Consider the following 22,333-nt stretch of genomic DNA (forward strand, 5'->3'; position numbering starts at 1 on the left):
GACGAAAAGACATAGACAAGTGCCAGACAGACTTTTGATAAATTGACCCCAGAACCCCTGGACGCCAACCCCCACAACCTCCAAGACCCTTGACCCCCATCCCAACCTCTGCTTCTGACCCTCAACCGTGTGACCCCTGACCCCTGGTCCCCTTGAGTGCATGATCCCCACCCTTCCGGATCCACAACCCCCCACCAAAGGTCACCACCGTCCACTTCCGGTCCCATTCCAGACCCGTGTTCACACCAGCCATGGCTGCCGTGGCGCCCTCGCAGGTGCGCCAGAATTACCACCCGGACTGCCAGGCCGCCGTCAACAGCCAGATCAACTTGGAGCTCTACGCCTCCTACGTCTACCTGTCCATGGCCTTCTACTTTGATGGTGACAACGTGGCCCTCCCGCACTTCACCAGCTACTTCCTGCGCCGGTTGCACGAGAAGCGCGAGCACGCAGAGGAGCTCATGAAGCTGCATAACCAGCGCGGGGGCCGCATCTGCCTGCGCGACATCAAGAAGCCCGGCCGCAACGACTGGGAGAGCGGCCTCAGGGCCATGGAGTCCGCCTTCCACCTGGAGAAGTGCATCAACCAGAGCCTCCTGGACCTGCACCGCCTGGCCACCGACAAGGCTGACGCGCACCTCTGCGACTTCCTGGAGAGTCACTACCTGCAGGAGCAGGTCAAGGCTGTCAAGGAGCTGGGGGACCACCTCACCATCCTGCGCAAGATGGGGGCCCCGGAGGCCGGCATGGCAGAGTACCTCTTTGACAAGCTCACCCTGGGTGGCGACGGTGACAAGGAGGACTGAGCTGACTGTCCCCACGGCCACGGGGTGCCTTCCTCGGGTCACCAGGCTGGGCGTGCACATTGCCCTTTCCAGAAGTTCGCTTAAGTTTTTCCTTCCAGTTTTGCCATTGTTCCCAATAAAGTTGTTTGGTTCGCAAAGAAATAAAGGTGTCTAATTGATTCGTGTGTGCAAAACTCTCACCCTTTAAGGATGAGGGCAAATCCCCATGCAGGTTTAAAACGGGTATCCAGGGTTTGTCTCCAGCCACCCCCGTCCCGTCCACATACAGCTCAAGATCTCTGCGGATGGAGGGGAAAGTGTTCCATGGGCCCCTGGCAAAGGCAACATTAGTTCTCCTCTTACACACAGTGTGGGTGGGTAGGTGGGTTGCGGGGTAAGAATATAAAACATGGTAACTTTTGGGAAGAAGTGAGGGAATAGGATTGGGCAGGGATTTAAAATAAAGAGATTTTCAGGCCAGCCCCGTGGCTCCTTCGGGAAAGTGCGGCGCTGGTAGCGCCGATGCTGTGGGTTCGGATCCTGTATAGGGATGGCCGGTGCTCTCACTGGCTGAGCGTGGTACTGACCACACTGTGCCGAGGGTTGCGATCCCTTTATGGGTCAAAAGAAAAAAAAAAAAAAAAGAAAGAAAGAAAAGAAAGGGATTTTCAACTGTACCTGAAAACTTTTGTTGTATAAACTATGCAAATATTAACGTTGGTTAATTATAGGTAGCAAGAAGGAGGCCCTAGAAGAAGGCATGGGAGAGGACCTCTTTTTTTTTTTTTTTTTTTTTTTGGGTCTTTTGTCTTTTTCCGTGTCCGGCAACGGATTGCAACCCTCGGTGTTGCTCCCGTGCCTNCAGCCAGTGAGCGGGAACCAGTCTGTATGTGGGATCCGAACCCTCGGGCGGGAGCGCCGCCACACTTCCCAAGCGGCGCACTATCCAGTGCACAACCGGGCCGGCCCAGAGAGGACCTCTTTGACAGGCTCACTCATCGACAGTAGTAATGTGAACTGAGCCTTCGGCTGGCTTCCCCGAAGACATGAGACTGATTTCCTGCATATTCTTCTTACAAAACCTCCATTTGTGTTTTTTTTTCTTTCAACTGTACCACCTCTTCCAATAAAGTGACATGATAACAAACAAACAAAAGATAGAAAGGCTGAAAAATTTATCGTCAATGCTGAAGATCAATAATAAGGTAGAATAAATGCCCCTTGCATGTTAAGTCTGTGCCTTGGGGGGTGGGGGAAAGTTGAAGCTGGAGACCATTTAGGGACTATTGCAGCTGGTCTATGTGAGAGACTAGGGTGCGTTGAACTGCGTTGGTGGCTGAGGAGATGAAGAGATGTAGACAAATTCCAGATGGATTTTTGACAAATTGACAATATTTGCTCATGGATGGGACGTGAGGAATGTGAGATTGGAAAATTATATCTGGGGTTTGGACTTGAGCACCTGAGTTGATGATGGTGCTATTATATACCTGGGGCCATTTGCAATGTGGACATCTGGATTGGAGAGGTGGGGAAGTCATGTCATGTAAAATCTGTGATCGTTATTAGACATGCAGGCGGAAATGTTGATCGGGTAGCTAGAAAAATGAATGTCAGTCTTGCAATATCCATATGGGAGACATCATCCTATAGATGGTATTGAAGTCATGTGGCTTGAGAAGTTCAGCAGAAAGAGAATATGGAGAGAGTATGGCACAGACAGCCCCAAGCCCAGGGCACCTAACGTTTACTGGATGGTTCAGGTGTTGCAACACCCAGAGAGCTGCTGGTCCTACCTTGACGATTGCCTTATTCGAGACTGTGGCCCCCAGTGTTTGCCCCAAGTTTATTTCAAAATCAGCCTGTTCCTGACAGGCCCAATATGGTCTCTGGTTTCTCCTTTCAAGATGTGGAGAAGAGTTATCCTTTTACGTTATCTTCATGGCTATGGGCAAAAAGAAATTACTTCCCAGTGAAAAGTAGATTCCACAAGGAAAAGATATACCTGCTTCTCTGATAGTTTTTTTTTTTTTTCCTGTTCCCCATTAAACTCTTCCCCTCTCTCAGTTACTGTATTCGACCAGATGAAATCTCTATCCATGTAGATCCTAAGGTTGGCCATGTCTGAGGAAATTATTCAAAATATATATAGATACAGATACAGATATAGATATTTGCACCATGTGTATTTTGCAAAGGTAAAAGTCAAAACTTTACAGACCATATCTTATAGTAACAGACACACGGGTAGCTTGTGTCTTATTAAAGATAGCAGATGGCTTTGAACATTTCTTAAAATATGAAATTTTAGCTATGCAGTAAATATTCCACATTTCTGCATTGCTGCACTCTAACACTTTCTTATTAGGATTATGGCACTTTGAGTTCAGTTTCCAGAAAATTCTACTGCCCCTTTACACTTCTTAGTCAAATTTGGTCTTTTCACTGTATGAGTATTTCTCACTCTGCTTGCTTTGAGGACCTCTCCTATCTCTGACCTTGTCTCAGATATTACCTATTAAAATATTTATGTCCACTGACTATTTTCCTCTAGATATGAAAAAGCACAAAGAGAGCATCTATTTTGAGTGTTTCAAACTTTAAATTGACTGACGATTCTTCTTAATTTCCTGATTTGGAGAGGAAATTTGGTGTAGTGATTTCTTAACCAAAGATTGCCTGGATTCAAACCCCAGCTTAGCCACTTAATATCTTAGGTGAACTGGGGGCAAATTATTTAACTTCTCCGTGCTTATATTTTCTTATATGTAAACTAGAAATAATAAAATCATCAACCTTATTGGGTTGCTGAGAAGGTTAGGGATATATGTGAAACTCAACAGTGGCTGGCACATAGTATTTATGTTATTTGTAAGCCATCATTATCCATCATCATCATCATCCACTCATAAGTTTCTCTGTGTTGTTTATGCTTTGTGGAGGACATTTCACATCTATATTTTGCCACCGGGAGTCTCTCTTGCATTTCATCCAACCACGTCACTCTGTGTATTGAGAAGGAAAAAATCCTTAGAAGCTGCTTTGGTTCTCAGGTGCTGCCAGGACTCCAGAGCGGTCCTGTTTAGGTTGCTGTTTTTGCTGTCCCACACTCAGGTCCAAGACTTGAGGTGAATTTTGCTGTGGCAACTTTCCCTGGTAATCCTCCCGCCATTCTGTCTCAACCAGCTTTTCTTTTAAATCACCCCCTAGAGCGCTTTATGCTAATTCTTCCCAAACTCAGATTGCCTGAACCTCCTGTTTCTAATGCTGCCAGGACTCCAGAGGGGTCCTGTTTAGGTTGCTGTTTTTGCTGTCCCACACTCAGGTCCAAGACTTGAGGTGAATTTTGCTGTGACAACTTTCCCTGGTAATCCTCCCGCCATTCTGTCTCAACCAGCTTTTCTTTTAAATCGCCCCCTAGAGCGCTTTATGCTAATTCTTCCCAAACTCAGATTGCCTGAACCTCCTGTTTCTATCTTGAAATTCCTCCCAACCTCAGAGATTGTTAAGTGAAAGGATGAAGTGCTAACCCTGATCCACACCTTCATTTGGATGTTCGGACCTGAAAAGGAGAGGAATGTGGAGGAGGCAGGGGTAGGGAGACAATGGGCAAGTGGGACCACATTAGGATTACTGATAACCTAATAACTAAAATTGATAAATCGTCATGAGTTTGAGCATGGAGGTTCTCAAGCTTTGCTGCACATTAGAATCACCTGCAGAGCTTTTGAAGCTCTCCATGCCCAGGCCCCATCCCAGACCAAATACATCGGTCTCTGGGGCAGGACCTAGGCATCCCAGGCAGTGAAAACCAGTGCTAGCATCTTGCCTCTCAAAGTGGTCTGTGGACCAGCAGCATCAACCTCACCCAAGAGCTTGTTAGACTTGCAAATCTCAAGCCCCGCCCCAGGCCTACAGTATCAAAATTTACATTTTAACAAGGGCCCAGGTGATGAGTATGCACACTGCAATTTGAGAAGCACTCTTTAGCACCCTGATTGTCAAACATGGCTGCACCTTGAAACCTCCTAGAGAGCTGGAAAGTAATACGGTAGTGCCCCGTATCTGTGGGGGATACGTTCCAAGACCCCCAGTGGATGCCTGAAACTGAGGATAGTACCAAATCCTGTATATACTATGATTTTTTTTCTACACAGTAATGGGTTTGTAGTGGATACAGCATGGATACACTGAACAAAGTGATGATTCCTGTCCCGGGCAGGAAGGAACAAGACAGTGCGAGAGTTCATCATGCTATTCAGAATGGCACACAATTTAAACTTATAAATTGTGTATGTCTGGAATTTTCCATTTAATATTTTCAGACAATGGTTGACCCTAGCTAACTGAAACCGCAGAAAGCAAAACCATGGACAGAGGGGGACTACTGTACTAATAATGACTGCATTTAAACACCTCATTCACTATACCCTCCTGTAAGTACTAGACCAAACACAATAAAAATTTAGTGTAACTTCAACAATTATTTTTGAATCAACAATTATTGATCACATACACTCACACACACACAAAACACACACACGCACACACACACAAATACACACACACACACAATAGCTTTTATCCACTCTGGCTTTTATCAGAAACTAACTTGATTTATAGTATGAGTTGACAGACTACAGTCTACAATCCAAATCTGGTCCCCCATTCTTTTTTGTAAGTAAAGTCTTATCGGAACACAACCATCCCCATTCAATTGCCATTGTCCGTGGCTGCTTTTACTCTACAACAGGTTACTTAGAAGTAGTGACAGAGACCATATGGCCTGCAAAGGCTAAAACACTTACTATCTAGTCCTTTACAAAAAATCATTGCCAATCCACGTTTTATAGTAACTTGCCACAGCCCTGAATTCAACTAAAGCCACCAAATATTTTAAACTTTTCACTTTTCTTTATGCATCTGTTTGTCTTTTTCTTTTTCCTTTTATTTTCTCCCACTCTCATAAATATTTTAAAATAATTCACATATTTGTAATATTTTACACATGGCCATAACTCTCACACTTACCAGAATCGTGTATTTCAGCAAGTCAACCTTTGGTCTTTCTGTGTCTTCAGGTTAGCCTGTCTCTCAATGTGCCTTTGTTAATTGAGGGCCATAAGTCATCCTGCTTCTGAGAACATCATAGTGGAAGAATGACTAACTAGCCTTTTTGATTCATTCTACATAATCACATATTCCTCACAGAGGCTGTTTAAAGTACACTCATTTTTAAGTTATTGCAATCTATTCCAATGATTTTTCTTGTTGTGAGGCATTTAAATTTTATTAATATGCAAAGCTACTGCCTTGCACAAGGAGGAATAGATTTCTTCTATTTTATCTGTATTTCAGCATTTATGTTTTATAATGTTGCTTTTGGTTTATAATTTATTATATATGATATCAACTGTGCCACATGAGCCAGAGATTTTTTTCTCTGTTTGTGCTGTGTAAAAATTCTCCGTGCATGAATTTTTTCCTCCCCAAAGTTTAATTCTTCTATGAAGTTGCTTGAGAGCTAAAGGTTCAAATTTAAAATGTATTTTAGAACTATAAATCAAAGATTAAACCTAAATGAAAACATTCTAGGAAAAGAGCATTCTTGTAGTTTTTTATTTTTTAGCCAAACAGCCATTTATTTTCTTCTTAATTAATTTATTATTAATATTATTATTTTACATTCTAAGATGTCGTTGCAGAGCAGTTGTGAGGGCAGAGAAGAGGAGAAAGGGGTGGGGGATAGGGTAGGAGGAGGGGGAAGGAGGGACGGGGGCCATGGTCGAGGTCCATGGCACTCCCCTCATTCCGGCAGGGGAACCCAGGGGTCTTCCGGCAGTAGCTTGGTTGTGGCTGGGCTGGATGCAGACTTCGGTGGGGCATAGCTGAGGCCATCAGCCCCCCACCACACTGGCTTGAGAGCCCGGGGTGCTTCTGGCGGTGATTCGGTCATTGCTGGGCTGGATGCGGACATGGAGGGATGTTGCTGAGGCCCCCATGGTCCCCCCAACCCCATCTTGGGAGCCTGGGGGGCTTCTGGTCTTCCTAGGTTTTATAGATGTTCTTTGGTGGTGTTAGGCCTTTACTGGTTAATATCAGAACTTTGTCTCTGAGCTGTGGGTGTTTTCTCTTTCAGTTCTGAATTGTATTATTAGCTATTCCCACCACGTAAACTCTCCACTGGAAACAATTTGATGTCCTTTGGTTACTTCTAAAATGCGGGAACTTCCTGTGGGGACCAGCACTTGAGCCCTGCGGTTGAGCTAAATTGCTGCTTTGCTGCTGATTCTCTGGGAAGGCTTTTCGTGCAGCTCAGGTTTTAATTGTGGACCTTTTAAGAACTTCTGGGTCTTGTGAAGTCTGGTACATCTGGGTTGTATGAAAACTCTGGTGTGGGCCCGAGTCTTTTTGGCAAACTGCGTCCCTTGCAGTTCTCTATTCTTGACCAGTCTCCACTGAGTCGGCCTGTGCTGATTGGAAGGCAGATCAGCTGTCCATGCTGTGCCCCAATATTCCCCAGACGGCCCGTGTCCCTCACCCCCTGCACTCCAAAACCTTCCCATGGGATGGGCCATGTATCAGTCCCTTGCAACAACTCACTGACCTCTGAGTGGCTCCTTTTGTCAGTTGTCTGTGTCCCCTCAATCCTATGTGGGCCCAAGGGAACCCTGCTAATGGTCTTGCTGGCCTGGGGGCCACCAAGGCCATGTTCTCCCCTGTAGCCTCCCATCAACTTCATATGAAATGCACAGCAGTGGCTTTTGCCAGCTCTTGCTCTACGTGCTCACTGGGGCCAGCCTTGAAGTGGCTGGGGCTTGAAACGATCAGAGCAGTCCTTTCTTTCTCTCATCGTGGCTTCTCCGCCTTCATGAACTACGCAGGTCTCTCCTCCTCTTCCTCTGAGCTCTAGCAGCCCTAGCTTGGAAGTCTTTGCTTTTTAATAATTGGTTGATTGTGGGAGAGGGTGACACTGGGTACCATCTATTCCATGATCTTGATCAGAAGTCTCTAATCCAAAGAGCCATTCTTTCAGCAAATCATACTGGGTTCTGTGACATGTTCTGCACTACGCCTGGCGTTAGGAATGTAAGGCGACTAGACCAGTTTCTGCTCACAGTCTGACAGTCACATAAATAGATACCTCCGATCTATTCTGGTAAGATCTAAAAGACAAGTAAACCCAAACTGCTGTGTGAATCCAGGAGAAAAAGGGGGTCTAGTTTTTACCTAGGGAGTTCTTACCTGTAGAGGTGACATTGAGTCTTGAAGTATAAATTGAAGTTTGACAAATGGAGAGAAAAGGAAAGTGTACCCTAGCTGTGCTTATTTGCTGCAGAGAAGCCAATAGAGAGGGAGAGGTTATAAATGCTGGAGTGTAAGGGGATATAGTTGGTAAAAAAAGACCCCAGAGAAGGGCAGAGTGGTGGATTTACCTTATCTTTAAAAGGGATATTTTTTTCTTTTAAGGAACTCCCCCCAAACTCCTCTCTCAATGGTCATCGCAGACATACTAATTAACAATGGTCTCTTTTCAGTCCTTGCCCTGCTTTATCACTATGTAGCACTTAACAGTATTGGCTAGTCTTTCCTCACAGACATACTAATTAACAACGGTCTCTTTTCAGTCCTTGCCCTGCTTTATCACTATGTAGCACTTAACAGTATTGGCTAGTCTTTCCTCCCCTGCGTTGCCTCTTGCTCTATATACTCTCCCCCTTGAGCTCAGTCATACCCATGGCCAATCTCTCTCTGCAGACATACTAATTAACAATGGTCTCTTTTCAGTCCTTGCCCTGCTTTATCACTATGTAGCACTTAACAGTATTGGCTAGTCTTTCCTCCCCTGCCGTGCCTCTTGCTCTATATACTCTCCCCCTTGAGCTCAGTCATACCCATGGCCAATCTCTCTCTCTCTCTCTCTCTCTCTCTCTCTCTCCCTCTCTCTCTCCCCTCCCTCCCTCTCCTTCCCTCTCCCCCACCAAGTTCCAGATGGTTTTCTTGACCATTCCATTTGCACAGCCACCTATGATACATCTTCCTCTGGATGTCCCCAGAAAACACAGACTCAACAAGTCCCAAAATGAGCTCATTGTCCCTTCCTGAAACCCTCTCTAGATTTGCCAGACTTTCCCCTAGTCTCACAAGTAACACATTTTTGAGTCACCCTAAACGTGTGGCTCTTAGTCAGCCTGAACATACTTAATATCTCTCCTCTCCATGTGCTCCTCTCCTACCTAATTGATCCGTCTTTTTCAGGCTATAATTATCTATGATCTAACAATTTCCATAATGTGGGTACCTGTCAGGGCTCCCCAGCCAAAAAAAATTGACTCTGGCTAATCAAAGTAGAAAAATAATTTATTTAGAATGATATTCAGTAACATACTTGGAAGGCTGTAGAACCAGGCTTAGAAAATAGAACCCATCCTACAGAGTGGACCCTTGTTTGCCATCTGTCTTGACATTTTTTTCTCATACATGAAGGATGTTCAAATGTTGGGCAGCCCAAAGTGATAAATGAATAATCTACTTTTTCTAGCCCTCTTTTAGTAGATGCTGTTGGTGCTCTGCCCAGATCCAGCTGACCAGCTGGATACTCAAATACCCAGCTGCTTCTGAGTGCTGCAGCCAATAGCTTATGCCCGTAACCTCAGAAGTTTTACCCTAGGCTAACTGGAGCAGCCAATGACTCAGTGGTACAGAGGTACAAAAGCATGGATGCTTCGCTCTGTCACTGGTAGTGACTCACATTCCAGGATCTGTAATGTATCAAGCCAAGGTTAGTCTTTGCCTAAGACCACTTCCTTCTTGGCTCCTTCCCCTGCTCTATGCTGCCTTACAGGTTTCTCCTGAGTGCACTCCTTCAGTAAATCCCTGTTTCAGGTTCTGCTTCTAGGGAATTTAACCTAAGATCCACCCTCACACAGAGTTGATCATGCTCTTCCTTATGTTACCACAATTCCTGCCTCATTCCTTGTTAATGGCACTTACCACGCTGTGTGGCTATGTTTTCTTTAAATGCCTATATTCCTTAATGGGCTATGGAATCCTTGAGTGCAGGGAAAGTGAGCATTTTTTTCTCTCTGTAAGCCCTACCATATATGCAAACAGGAACTTTAAAATCGTCAGCTGAACTTAATTGGAAATAAAAATAAGATCATAGTAGATTAAAGAATAAATAGAAATGAGGTAGTGGAGACAATAAGTGTAGTGGTAGGCTAGACGTGCCTACCTACCACTTTACAGTGTCTAAATGTGCCTTAGACTGTTGTTATTGGCTCACTAATTTTATCCCCCAACTAGATTATGAGTGACAGAGCAAAAGTAAGTTTTTAGTAATAGTCTCTTCCCCAAAGAACTTCTTATAAGACATAAAGTTCATGCTATCTGGCTACTTTCCCAAACGGATTGGGTGTATTTTTTTGTTTCTTTGCTAGTTACATTATTAGTTACTCAAGTAGGACTCAGTTTTAAAATTTGCGACTTAGCCATTTGTTCTCTTCAAACGAATGTAGAAAATAAGACTGCATGGCCAGGGCTAAGGATTTCACACATTATTTTAGCATTTCTTGAAGCCTATATTCTTTATTACTTTAGAGATACACACACAGTTATTTCATATTTGACAAATGATCTTGGTTTGATTATCACGTTGCCTCATCTGTAAGAGTCCCTGTGTGGTGGATATGGAAGAGTCAAATAATTTACTGAGCATTTACTATATACAAAACACCATGCTAAGAATCGTTGGGGGCTAGAATGTTGACAGAAAAGAATAAAAACTATCTATGCTGAAAGACCATGGGTGAGCTAGAATCATGGCATAGCTTTGGATCAATTACAGAAGACCTCATCAACCAATTTCAAATTAATTATTATTTTTTAAAATTTATTTATTTACTATTAATATTGTTTTACGTTATAAAATGTTGCAGAGTAGTGGGAGGGGGAGGGGATAGGGCATAGAGAGACGAAGGTAGGGGTAGGTATGTGAGGCTGGCCCGTGGTAGGCTCCTTCGCTGGCCTGGTTGTGGATGGCGGGGTGGTGTGGCTGAGGCTCACAGACTCTCCCTTCGCCAACTCGGGAGCCCTGGGGGTTTCTGGCAGCAGTTCAGTTATCACGGGGCTATATGCAAATGTTGGCACGTGTGGCTGAGGCCCTTGGCTGCCCCCACTATGGCTTGGGAGACCAGGGGACTTCGGGCAGTGGGTTGGTCATCACCGGGCTGGATGCAGACCTCAGGGGGGCGTGCCTGTGACCCTCAGCCACCCCAGTCCAGCTCAGGAGCCTGCAGGGCTTCTGCAGAGGCTTGGTCATCATCAAGTTGGATGCAGACATCGTCAGGGGACTTGGTTGAAGCCCTCAGTCAACCCTCACCCTGGCTCAGGAGCCCAGGGGCTTCTGGCTCTTCTAGGTTTTATAGGTGTTCTTTGGTGGTGTTAGATCTTTACTGGTTAATAACAGAAATTTGATCTGTGGGTTTCTTGTGTTTTCTTTCAGGTCTGTGTTGGATTATTAGTTATTCCTACCACATAACTCTGCACTGGAACTAACATGTCGTCCTCCGGTTACTTCTAAAATGGGAGAACTTCTTGTGGGAACCATCACTTGAGCCCTGTGGTTGAGCTAAATTGCTGCTTTGCTGCTAATTCTCTGGGAAGGCTTTTTGTGCAGCCCAGGTTTTAACTGTCGACCTCGTATGTACTTCCGTGTCTTGTGAGGTCCAATACACCTGGGTTGTGTGGAAACTCTGGTATGGGCCTGAGTCTTTTTAGCAAACTACACCCCCTGCAGTTCTGTGTTACTGACCAGTCTCCTCTGAGTGGGCCTGTGCTGATTGGAGATCAGATCAGCTGTCCATGCTGTGCCCCAATATTCCCCAGATGAGCCAATCTCTCCGACCCCCCACACTCCAGACACTTCCCCATGAGACGGGCCGTGCACCAATCCCTTGCAATGACTCACTGGCCTCTGAGTGGCTGCTTTTCCAGTCGTCTGTTGCCCTTCGCTCCTATGTGGTTCCACAGGAACCGTGTCAGTGACCTTGCTGGCCTGGGGGGCCACCAAGGCTCTCTTCTCCCCTGCAGTCTCCAAGCACCTTCACACAAAGGGCACAACTGTGGCTTTTGCCAGCTCTTGCTCCTTGTGCTCACCAGGACCAGGCTTGAAATGGCCAGGGCTTGAAACAGTCAGAGTGGTACCTTCTTTCTCTCATTGTGGCTTCTCCCACCTTCATGAACTCCACAGGTCTCTTCTCTTCCCCTGAAGTATAGAAGCCCCAGCTTGGCAGTCTTTGCTTTTTAATCGTTGTAAATTGGCTGATTTGGGGAAAGGGTGATGCTGGGGGCTATCTATTCTGCATTCTTGATTCTCTGCCCTTTTCATATTCTCAAATTAATAATTAATGCTGAGCCTGTACGGCTCTAGAGGGCGGAGCATTAAAGGATGACTAGCAAGAACTAGGTTAATAAAGAAAGGATTTTTTTTGAGAGAAGTTTTTCTCAACTGTGCTCATGAACCTTCTTTTGGAAGATACTTTCTCAATATTTCTGTCTATCCCATGCCCTCCTTTTTGTTTCTACTCTAAAATTTTCAAGCCATGATTCTGAACATAACTTAATCAAAAATCAGAAGGAATTGAGTAGGTGGTGACCAGTCTGAATTTCAAGCTGAGAATCTCACTGGGCTGTCACTTGGTGAAATGCCATTGGTCCAAGTCTGGCCCTGACATTTTTAAATCCATGGGTCTATTTTTCTCAATGATTCGAAAAGGGGGCAGGTTTTACATAAGGGATAAGCGACCTTTTTCTGCAAAGTGTAAATATTTTAGAATTTACAGGCCATGTGGTCTTTGTTACAACTATTTAACTCTGCCGTTATTGTGTGAACGCAGCCATAGACAATATGTATGGTGTCTGTGTTCCAATGAAACTTTATTTCCAAAAACAAGTGGCTGGCCAGATTTGGCCCACACACTATAGTTTTTCAATTCCTGTTCTAGAAGTTTGATTCACACTGACAATATTTCCAACAGTCATTAATCAGCCACAGATAGAAAAAACTCACACATAACAGGACAGATTACCTGCATGTCCTATCAGAAATTGTCCACTAAAGAAGCTAAACTGCAAACCAGAAGTTTGCTTAGAAAGCAACAGGTTAGGCAAAAAAAAAATATGTTTTCATGGTTTGTGTTCTTCCAGAAGTGACCCTGAGACAATAGTATAAATGCAAGTATTTGTTTCGTAGAATACCCAGAAAATATTAGTAAGGAAGTTGAGAAAACAGGAAAGAGAAAGAAGCCAATACAATTTGCATTATCACGCAAGATCGCTAAAGTCAACTTGAGTATAATCTCCCAACACCTTTTATTGGATTTTCTCCCCTTTCTATTTTCCCCCTCTATGTGTCCTGGTATCATAACCTGTTTCTGTGAACTGAACGCTTTCGTTCCCCCCCCCATTCTTTTGTTGAAATCCTAATATTAGACTCGACAACGGACTTAGCATAAGCACAGCCTTGTTAGTTATTTCACAAACTAATTCCCCCTCTCCCTCTCCTCTCTCCTCTCTTCTCAGCAGGTACTTTCCAATAAAGTATCTTGTTTAAAACAGGAAAACCAGCCAGCCCCCCCTCCACCACCTGACCCATGGAGAGGTGAGCCCGGGAGACCTGCACTGTGCTGGCGACACCCACCGGCTCCTTGGACACAGAGGGGAACACCAGTACCCACCGCCTAACCTGCCAAGGTGAGCCAGCTGAAGGCTCATTCTATGACCACACATTCTGGAACAGGACCCAAGGTGGTATAACATAACCCATAACTACCACCACCATACCTACTATCAAGCATAGACAATTCACCACCATAGTAGGAGCCAGGGCCACTCCACAGCCAAACTCAGTTTAACAGAAGAAGAAAACCTTCAAACAAATGACCGAATATCAACCAAAAAAGACTAGAAGCACAAATAAACAAGAAGAAATAACACCTCCAAAATAATACAGTGATGCTCCAATGTCAGACTCCATGGAACAGGGAATCCTTGAAATGTCTGAAAAAGAATTCTGAGCAATGACCTTAAGAAAACTTGAGGGCCGCCGCATGGTGCACTTGTGAGAGTCCGGCGCTGGGAGCACAGCAGTGCTGCCGCCATGGGTTCGTACCCTATAGAGGGATGGCCGGTTCGCTCACTGGTTGAGCGCTGTGCAGATGACACCAAGCCAAGGGTTGCGATCCCCTTGCCGGTCACAAAAAAAAAAAAAAAAAAGAAAGAAAACTTGAAGAAATAAAGGAAGACTCAATCACAGAACACAATGAAACAATAAAAAATATCCAGAATATGAAGGAGGAAATCTACAAAGAGATTAATACTTTTTAAAAAGGTGTATCAGAACTCCTAGAAATGAAAGATTCATTCAATGAAATAAAAAAACACAACTGAGAGCTTGAGCAGCAGGGTAGAGCAAGCAGAAGAAAGAATTTCAGAGACTGAAGATGGTCTTTTAAAAATAACTTAGGTAGACATAAAAATGAAAAAAGAATTTAAAATAATGAGGAACATCTAAGAGAGATAGCAGACAACTTCAAGCACTCTAACATGCGAATTGTGGGTATTCCAGAAGGGGAGCAGGAATGTAAAGATATTGAAAATCTATTCAAGGAAATAATAACAGAAAACTTCCTGGGTGTAGGGCAAGATACAGACCTTCAGATACAGGAAGCTCAAAGGTCCTCAAACAGATTCAATCTGAAAAGATCCTCCCCAAGACAAATTATAGCTGAATTTGCAAAGATCAAAGACAAAGGGAGAATTCTAAAAGCAGCAAGAGAAAGCATCAGGTCACTTATAGGGGAACTCCCATCAGACTAACAGCAGGCTTACCAACCAAAACCCTACAGGCCAGAAGAAAGTAGAATGAAATATACAAAATACTAAAAGAAAAAAAAAATGCCACCAATAATTCTTTACCCAGCCAGGCTCTCCTTCAGAAACGGGGGAGAAATAGTGTATTTCCCAGACAAGCAAAGCTGTGGGAGTTCACAACCATACAATCAGCCCTGTAAGAAATTCTCAAGAAAGTCATTCATCTGGTATCTGAATAATGGTGACCATTATCACAAATACACAAGAAAGACCCTTAAAACAAAAATGTCAGCAAGAAAGATAAAGAAGCTAAATCATCCCAACTGAAATCTCCAACTAACATTGAAGAAGAGAAATAAAAGGTGAAGTAATGATCAAAAGATATCAAAACCATCTGAACAAGAAGCCATTAAATGACAGGAATTAAGCAACACTTGTCAATAGCTACCCTAAATGTAAATGGACTAAACACCCCACTCAAAAGACACAGACTGACTGATTGGATTAAAAAGCTAGACTGAAGGGCCGGCCCGGTGACGCACTGCTACAGTGCGCCGCTTGGGAGCGTGGTGGCGCTCCCACCGAGGGTTCGGATCCCACATACAGACCGGTTCCCGCTCACTGGCTGAGCGAAGTGTGGGAGCAACACCGAGGGTTGCGATCCCGTTGCCGGTCCCGGTCCGGTACGGGCGCAACACTGAGGGTTGCGATCCATTGCCGGACATGAAAAAAGACAAAAAGGAAAAAAAAAAAAAAGCTAGACTGAAGTATATGCTGCCTTCAAGAAACCCACCTCACCTGTAGAGACACACAAACACTAAAAGTGAAGAGATGGAAAAAGATATACCATGCAAATGGAAACTAAAAACGAGCAGGAGTAGCTATTCTTATATCAGATAAAATAGACGTTAAACCAAAAAACATAAAAAGAGACCAAGAAGGCCACTATATAATGTTAACAGGATCTATCCAGTTAGAAGACAAATCAGTCATAAATATATTTGCACCCAATGCTGGAGCACCCAGATATGTAAAGCAAACACTCTTAGACCTAAAGAAAGAAATAGGCCCTAATACATTAATAGTGGGTGACCTGAACACCCCTCTCTCAGTATGGGACAGATCTTCCAGGCAACAAGTCAACAAAGAGACACAGGATTTAATCTACACCTTAGAACAACTGGACCTGGCCAATATATACAGAACATTTCACCCAACAATTAAAGAATATACTTTCTTCTCATCAGTTCGTGGAACATTCTCCAGGATAGACTACATATTAGGTCACAAATCTAGTCTCTGCAAATTTCAAGAAATTGAAATCATTCGAAGTATCTTTTTGGACCACAATGGACTAAAATTGGAAATTAATAATAAGCAAAACTCTGGAACTATACAAATACATGGAAACTAAATAATAGGCTCCTGAATGACCTACAGGTCCAGGAAATCAAAAAATTTCTAGAAACTAATGAAAATAAAGATACATCATACCAAAAGCAGTGGGATCCTGCAGAAGGAGTACAAAGAGGCAAATATATTGCAATAAAAGCTTACATCAAAAGAATGGAAAGACTTCAAATAAATGACCTAACACTACACCTCAAAGAACCTGAAAAGTAATAAAAATTCTAAACTAAAGGTAGTATATGGAAAGAAATAATTAAGATCAGAGCAGAACTAAATGAAATGGAGACCCCAGAAACAATAGAAAAGATCAACAAAACAAAAAGTTGTTTTTTTGAGAAGATAAATAAAATAGACAAACCATTAGTTAGGTAAATAAAAAAAAAGTGAGAAGACCCATATACCAAAAATCAGAAATGAAAAGGGAGACATAACAAGCAATACCACAGAAATACAATGTATCATTAGACACTATTATAAACAACTGTATGACAAAAGAGATGAAAATCTGGAAGATATAGAAAAATTTCTAGACACATACAAACTACTAAGACTGAACGAGGAAGAGATAGAAAACCTGAACAGGCCAATAACAAGCAATGAGATTGAAGCAGTAATTAGCAATATTCCAACAAAGAAAAGTCCATGCCCAATGGCTTTACAACTGAATTCCTTGAAACTTTTAAAGATGAGGTACTGCCAATTCTCCTCAAACTATTCCAAACAATTGAAACAGAAGACCCCAAACTAATTCATGAGACCTACATAACTTTGATGCCAAACCAGAAAAAGACACAACAAAAAAAAGAAAATTACAGGCCAATATGCTTGATGAACATAGATGTAAAAATCCTCAACAAAATATTAGCAACCAGAATACAGCAAAACATTAAAAAATATATATATACTATGACCAAGTGGGATTCATCCCTGGGATGCAAGGATGGTTGAACATACAAAAGTCAATAAATGTGATACATCACATCAACAAGCTCAAGGACAAAGAGGATATGATTATCTCAATAGATGGTGAAAAAGTATTTAACAAAATTGAACACCTCTTCATAATAAAGACTGAACAAATTAAGAATAGAAGAAAAGTATCTCAATATGATAAAAGCCATTTATGACAAGCCCACCACCAGTATCATCCTGAATGGGGAGAAACTGAGGGCCTTTCCTTTAAGAATACGAACAAGAGAAAGATGCCCACTCTTACCACTTCTATTTTATGTACTACTGGAGGTACTAGCCAGAGCAAACAGGCAAGAGAAAGAAATAAAACGAATCCAGATTGTAAAAGATGAAGTCAAACTGTCTCTATTCTCAGATGCCATGATAGTATAATAGAAAAACCTAAAGACTATGAAAAAACTCCTATATCTGGTGTCCTGACCTGCGGGATATTCAACGCAGACCCAGGAGGGAGGAGTGGGAATTGGATGGGACAAGAGACACGAGAAATGGAGACAAGACAGTATTCTGATCAAGTCTCGTTTATTAGCCAGAAGGTCACAGCTTATATAGACAGCAGGAGGGAATCAGCAGATAAGGAAGTATGCAGATGTTTTCTGGGAAAAACTACAGGGCAAATCAATCCAGGAAATGGAACATTTCTCAGCTATCTAAAGCAAAGCAGCAGTGATCTATGCCTAGGGTTGTGAAAGCAGTAAGAAGGAGAAAATGGCGGAAAGGTCAAAGCATTTATATCTTTAGTGTGAGAAGGCTATTAGCAGGGCTTCATGACCCTGGGCAGGCTATGACTGGGCTCTTTGGCCCTGGACAATCTGGTTAATAACTTCAGTAAAGTTGCAGGATACAAAATAAATGCCTCCAAATCAGTTACATTTATATACTCAAATAACAAACTAACCAAAAGAGAAATAAAGAAAGTAAGCCCATTTACAATTGTCACAAATAAATTAAAATATCTAGGGATCAATTTAACCAAGGAGGTGAAAGACCTCTACAATGAGAATTACAAACCACTTCTGTAAGAAATTAAAGAAGACAGAAAAAGATGGAATAATATTCTATGCTCCTGTATTGGAAGGATTATCATTGTGGAAATGTCTATCCTACCCAAATTGATCAACAGATTCAATGCAATTCCTATGAAAATACCAATGACATTCTTCACAGAAATGGAAAAAATGACCTTACCTTTCATATGGAACAGAAGACCCTGAGTAGCCAAAGCAACCCTGAGCAAAACAAAGTCAGAGGCATACACTACCTGACTTCAAATTATACTACAAAGCTATTGTAACCAAAACAGCATGGTAGTGGTATAAAAATATACATTCAGACCAATGGAGTAGAATAGAGAACCCAGAAATCAATCCTCGGGCTTCTAGCCATCTGATAACGGACAAAAATCTACATTGGGGAAAAGACTGCCTCTTCAACAAGTGGTGCTGGGAAAACTGGATATCCATATGCTGATGAATGAATCTATGCATCTCTCACCATACACTAAAATCAACTCAAAATGGATTAAAGATGTAAGTATAAGACCCCAAAGTGTAAAACTACTAAGGGAAAGTATAGGTTAAACACTCCAGCAACTGAGTCTGGGCATGGACTTTATGAACAGGATCCTGAAAGCACAAGCAGCAAAAGAAAAAATAAACAAATGGGACTATATCAAACTAAAAAGCTTCTGCACAGTAAAGGAAACAGCAACAGAGTGAAATGACAACCTACAAAGTGGTAGAAATTTTTTGCTAACTATGCATCTGACAAGGGATTAATATCCATAATATACAAGGAACTCCAGCAATTATACAGTAAAAAAACAAATAACCTAAATAAAAAATGGGAAAAGGAGCTGAATAGACAGTTTTCAAAGGAAGACATACAAATGGCCAACAGGTACATGAAAAAATACTCAACATCACTAGCCATCAGGGAAATGCAAATTAAAACTACATTGAGATACCACCACACCCCTGTTAGACTGGCTATAATCAAGAAGACGGTGAGTAACAAATGCTGGTGAGGGTATGGTAAGAAGGGAACACTCCTACACTGTTGGTGGGACTCTAAATTAGTACAACCACTATGGAAAACAGTAGGGAGGTTTCTCAAACAACTACAGATAGATCTTCCATATGATCCAGCAATCCCACTTCCGGGTCTAAACCCAGAGGAATGGAAATCATCATGTCAAAGGGATACCTGCACTGCCATGTTTATTGCAGCTCTGTTGACAATAGCCAAGACATGGAACCAACCTAAATGTCCATTGATGGATGGCTGGATAAGGAAACTGTGGTATATATGCACAGACTACTACTCTGCCATAAAACAGAATGAAATATTCCCGTTTGCAACAACATGGTTGAGCCTGGAGAAACTTATGGTAAGTGAAATAAGCAAAGCACAGAGGGATAAATACCACATAAACTTACTCATATGTGGGAGCTAAGAAAGAAAGAAGGAAAGAAAGTAAGAAAGACCATAGCAGTGTGTTGGACGTGTAGAGGGAGAGGACATTCCTTGGGCTATAAAGTGGAATGGGTAGGAAAGGGGGAGGGGGAGGGAGGTTGAGGATAATTGGTTGGGGTCACGAGGTACGAATGCAATTTTTGTTATTAGGTATACAGCCAGTATGAATGTGGCCCCCACATCATGGGCATGAGGAGTGACAATCAGGTTTGTATCTCATGAATATTTAACCAATAAAAAAAAAACAGTTAAACTGCAAAATGCCAAAGTTAACCACCCCCACTCCTTCTCCCTTCTTCTGAAGCCAGATAAAACTTCTTGCTAGCATGTTCGGAGCAGGAAGTAATCTTTCAGTCTCTCCTGAAGCCTTTGCTGGAAATAAATCTTTCTCCCTCAAAGCACTGGGTTTGGATTCTCTCAGTTTCTTCTCTCACCAGGTTAAAACCTAACACAATCCCCAGTATGATGGTTATTTGGAGACGGAGCCTTTGGCAAATAATTAGGTCAGGAAGGTTGACCCCTCTTTATGGGGTTAGTGCCCTTATAAGAAAATATAGAAGATAACTTTTTTTCCTTTTTCTCTGCTCTCCACCATGTGAGGATGCAGTAAGAAGACTTCCATCTTTGAACCAGGAAGAGGGCTCTCACCAGAACTCAACCATTGTGGCACTCTGGTCTTGGACTTCCAGCTTTTACTGCTGTGATTAATAAATTTATATAATTTAAACCACCAAGTCTATGGTAACTTTTTATAGCAGTAGAAACCAAGACACTCCCAAAATAAACTGCTCGTACCCAAACTCTTTGCTCAGGATCTACTTTTAGGAGAACTCTAAGATACCATCCCTGATCCTATCCAATTTTTTTCAGAAAATTTGAAGAATGAATTGGTTGGTGAAGAAACAGAAGCAGACATGTGAAGTGTAGCTGAGTCATGGAAGTTGTGGAGCTTTAGGATAAAGAGCCAGGAAGTCCTATAGTAACTCTCCAGAAAGGCTTTGGGTAAAGAACCCCCCTTTAGTTCCAACTCCCACGAGGCCCAGTCCCATGTCCATTAGCTCCTCTGTTGCTAGTTTAAGTGTGTTTCTGTTTCTTGCCAGCTACATATCCTTGACTCGAGCAGAAGACCAAATGAACTCAAACTTGCTCCAAATCTGTCTTTTAAAATCAGATTATTCTCATTTGTAATGGAAAAACTGAAGCAGCTAGCAGGTTGATCACTAATGGCAGTCCTTTTTAGCCATAATATTTACAATGTGAGAAAAGCTCTGGTCCCAACAGCAACTCATTATTAAATCACTTTGAAGTTTGAAGGTAGGTCTGGAAACATGTCTACAGAGAGCTACTTCATTCATTTTATTTTATTTGATTCATGTTAGTTTCTGATCAGTCCCCAAAGAAGGTGGAGTATCCTTTTTGAAGGCCCATAATCTCATATGACTTCACCTTTCTTAGACAACCCAGTGATTGCTGATCAAGAATGAATAGTTCTGACACATCAAAATTATTTTAACATTATTACAGATTAATAAGAGAAAGGACAGGGGATAGAGGTGGGTAATAGGTAGGACCTCCATCAGAGTAAAATGACTCCCCTGAGAAAGATGACTACAATCTTGTTTTTTTAGGATCCCTTCTATTCACCCATTTACCTCAGCACAGGATAGGACAAGCAAGTAGCGCAGGGGAAGGGGGTAACTGCTACCATAGCGAGAGCCTTGGGAAATACATTCCTTGGGGTCATTGTCATTGCCTCTTACCTAAGCAAGCCCAAATAAAGTCAGACTTGTTAACCAAACATCTCTGCAACAAATCACTAAAGGACTCAGGTTATGCAAACCATGGTGTCATCCAACTCGTGTGTTTTTAGATTTTGAGAAAATGTTTTGTGAGTTCCTGTAGAGGAAGAGATATCTACACAGTACTGGCTTCCTAAGAAAGAGACTCAGTCGCACCTATCAAAGATTGCCATGCAAACATTGCAAACAGTAGGATTTGGTAGGAGGAGGAGATCTGGAGAAACTATACAAGCTTAGGGCTGAATCATTCTGTCTGGCACTGCAAGGAACTATACCTATGCCTAGTTTTTGCCAGGTTTACATATAGCTCTGGTCACAGAGGGATTTTAGGTACCTTCTGCTATGCAGACTTTCTTGCTTCTCATGATGTACTGAAAATATCCTGCTAAGAAGCCTGGAGGACTACCCTTAACCAAATGTCAAAGTTGTTATTATCAATAATGGACAAACCAACGTCATGTGATGCTCTGAAAAAGACACAAAGCCATTTATATAGCATTTCTGTCAGAAGAATATGTAAGCCACATATAATAATGAGGAAATAACAGACAAATTCAAACTGAGAAATATTCTACAAAACAGCTGGCCTATATTCCTCAAGAACATCCATGTCATGAAGACAAAGAAAGGCTGAGAACTGGTCTATATTAAAGGAGGCTAGAGAAACATGACAACTAAGTGCAATGCATGAACATAGATTGGATCTAGGAGAGGCAAAAAAAAAAAAAAAAAAAAAAATTCCCAGAAAGACATTGTTGTGACAAATGGTGAAAATTGAATATGGACTGTATAGTATATAATAAATAGCATTGTATCAATTTTAATGTTCCAGAATTAGATACTTGTACTATAGTTTTGTAAGAGAATGTCCTTGTTCTTAGGAAATATATGCAGAAGTTATCATCCTCTATCTCTCTTCACCCTGAAATATTTCAGCATGCTTATGTGTACATGTGTGTGTGTGCATATAAAATAATGCACATACAGAAAAATGTTAATTGCTGTATCTAAAAAGTATAT

General features: G+C 42.3%; 1 pseudogene; it reads left to right on the forward strand.

Annotated features, from left to right (window-relative positions):
• Positions 1–219: 219 nt before the first annotated feature.
• On the forward strand, positions 220–947 carry LOC103598762 (annotated as a pseudogene).
• Positions 948–22,333: the final 21,386 nt, after the last annotated feature.

Source organism: Galeopterus variegatus, unplaced genomic scaffold (genome assembly GCF_000696425.1).
Source record: "Galeopterus variegatus unplaced genomic scaffold, G_variegatus-3.0.2 Scaffold2729, whole genome shotgun sequence".
NCBI classification, from domain to species: Eukaryota; Metazoa; Chordata; class Mammalia; order Dermoptera; family Cynocephalidae; genus Galeopterus; species Galeopterus variegatus.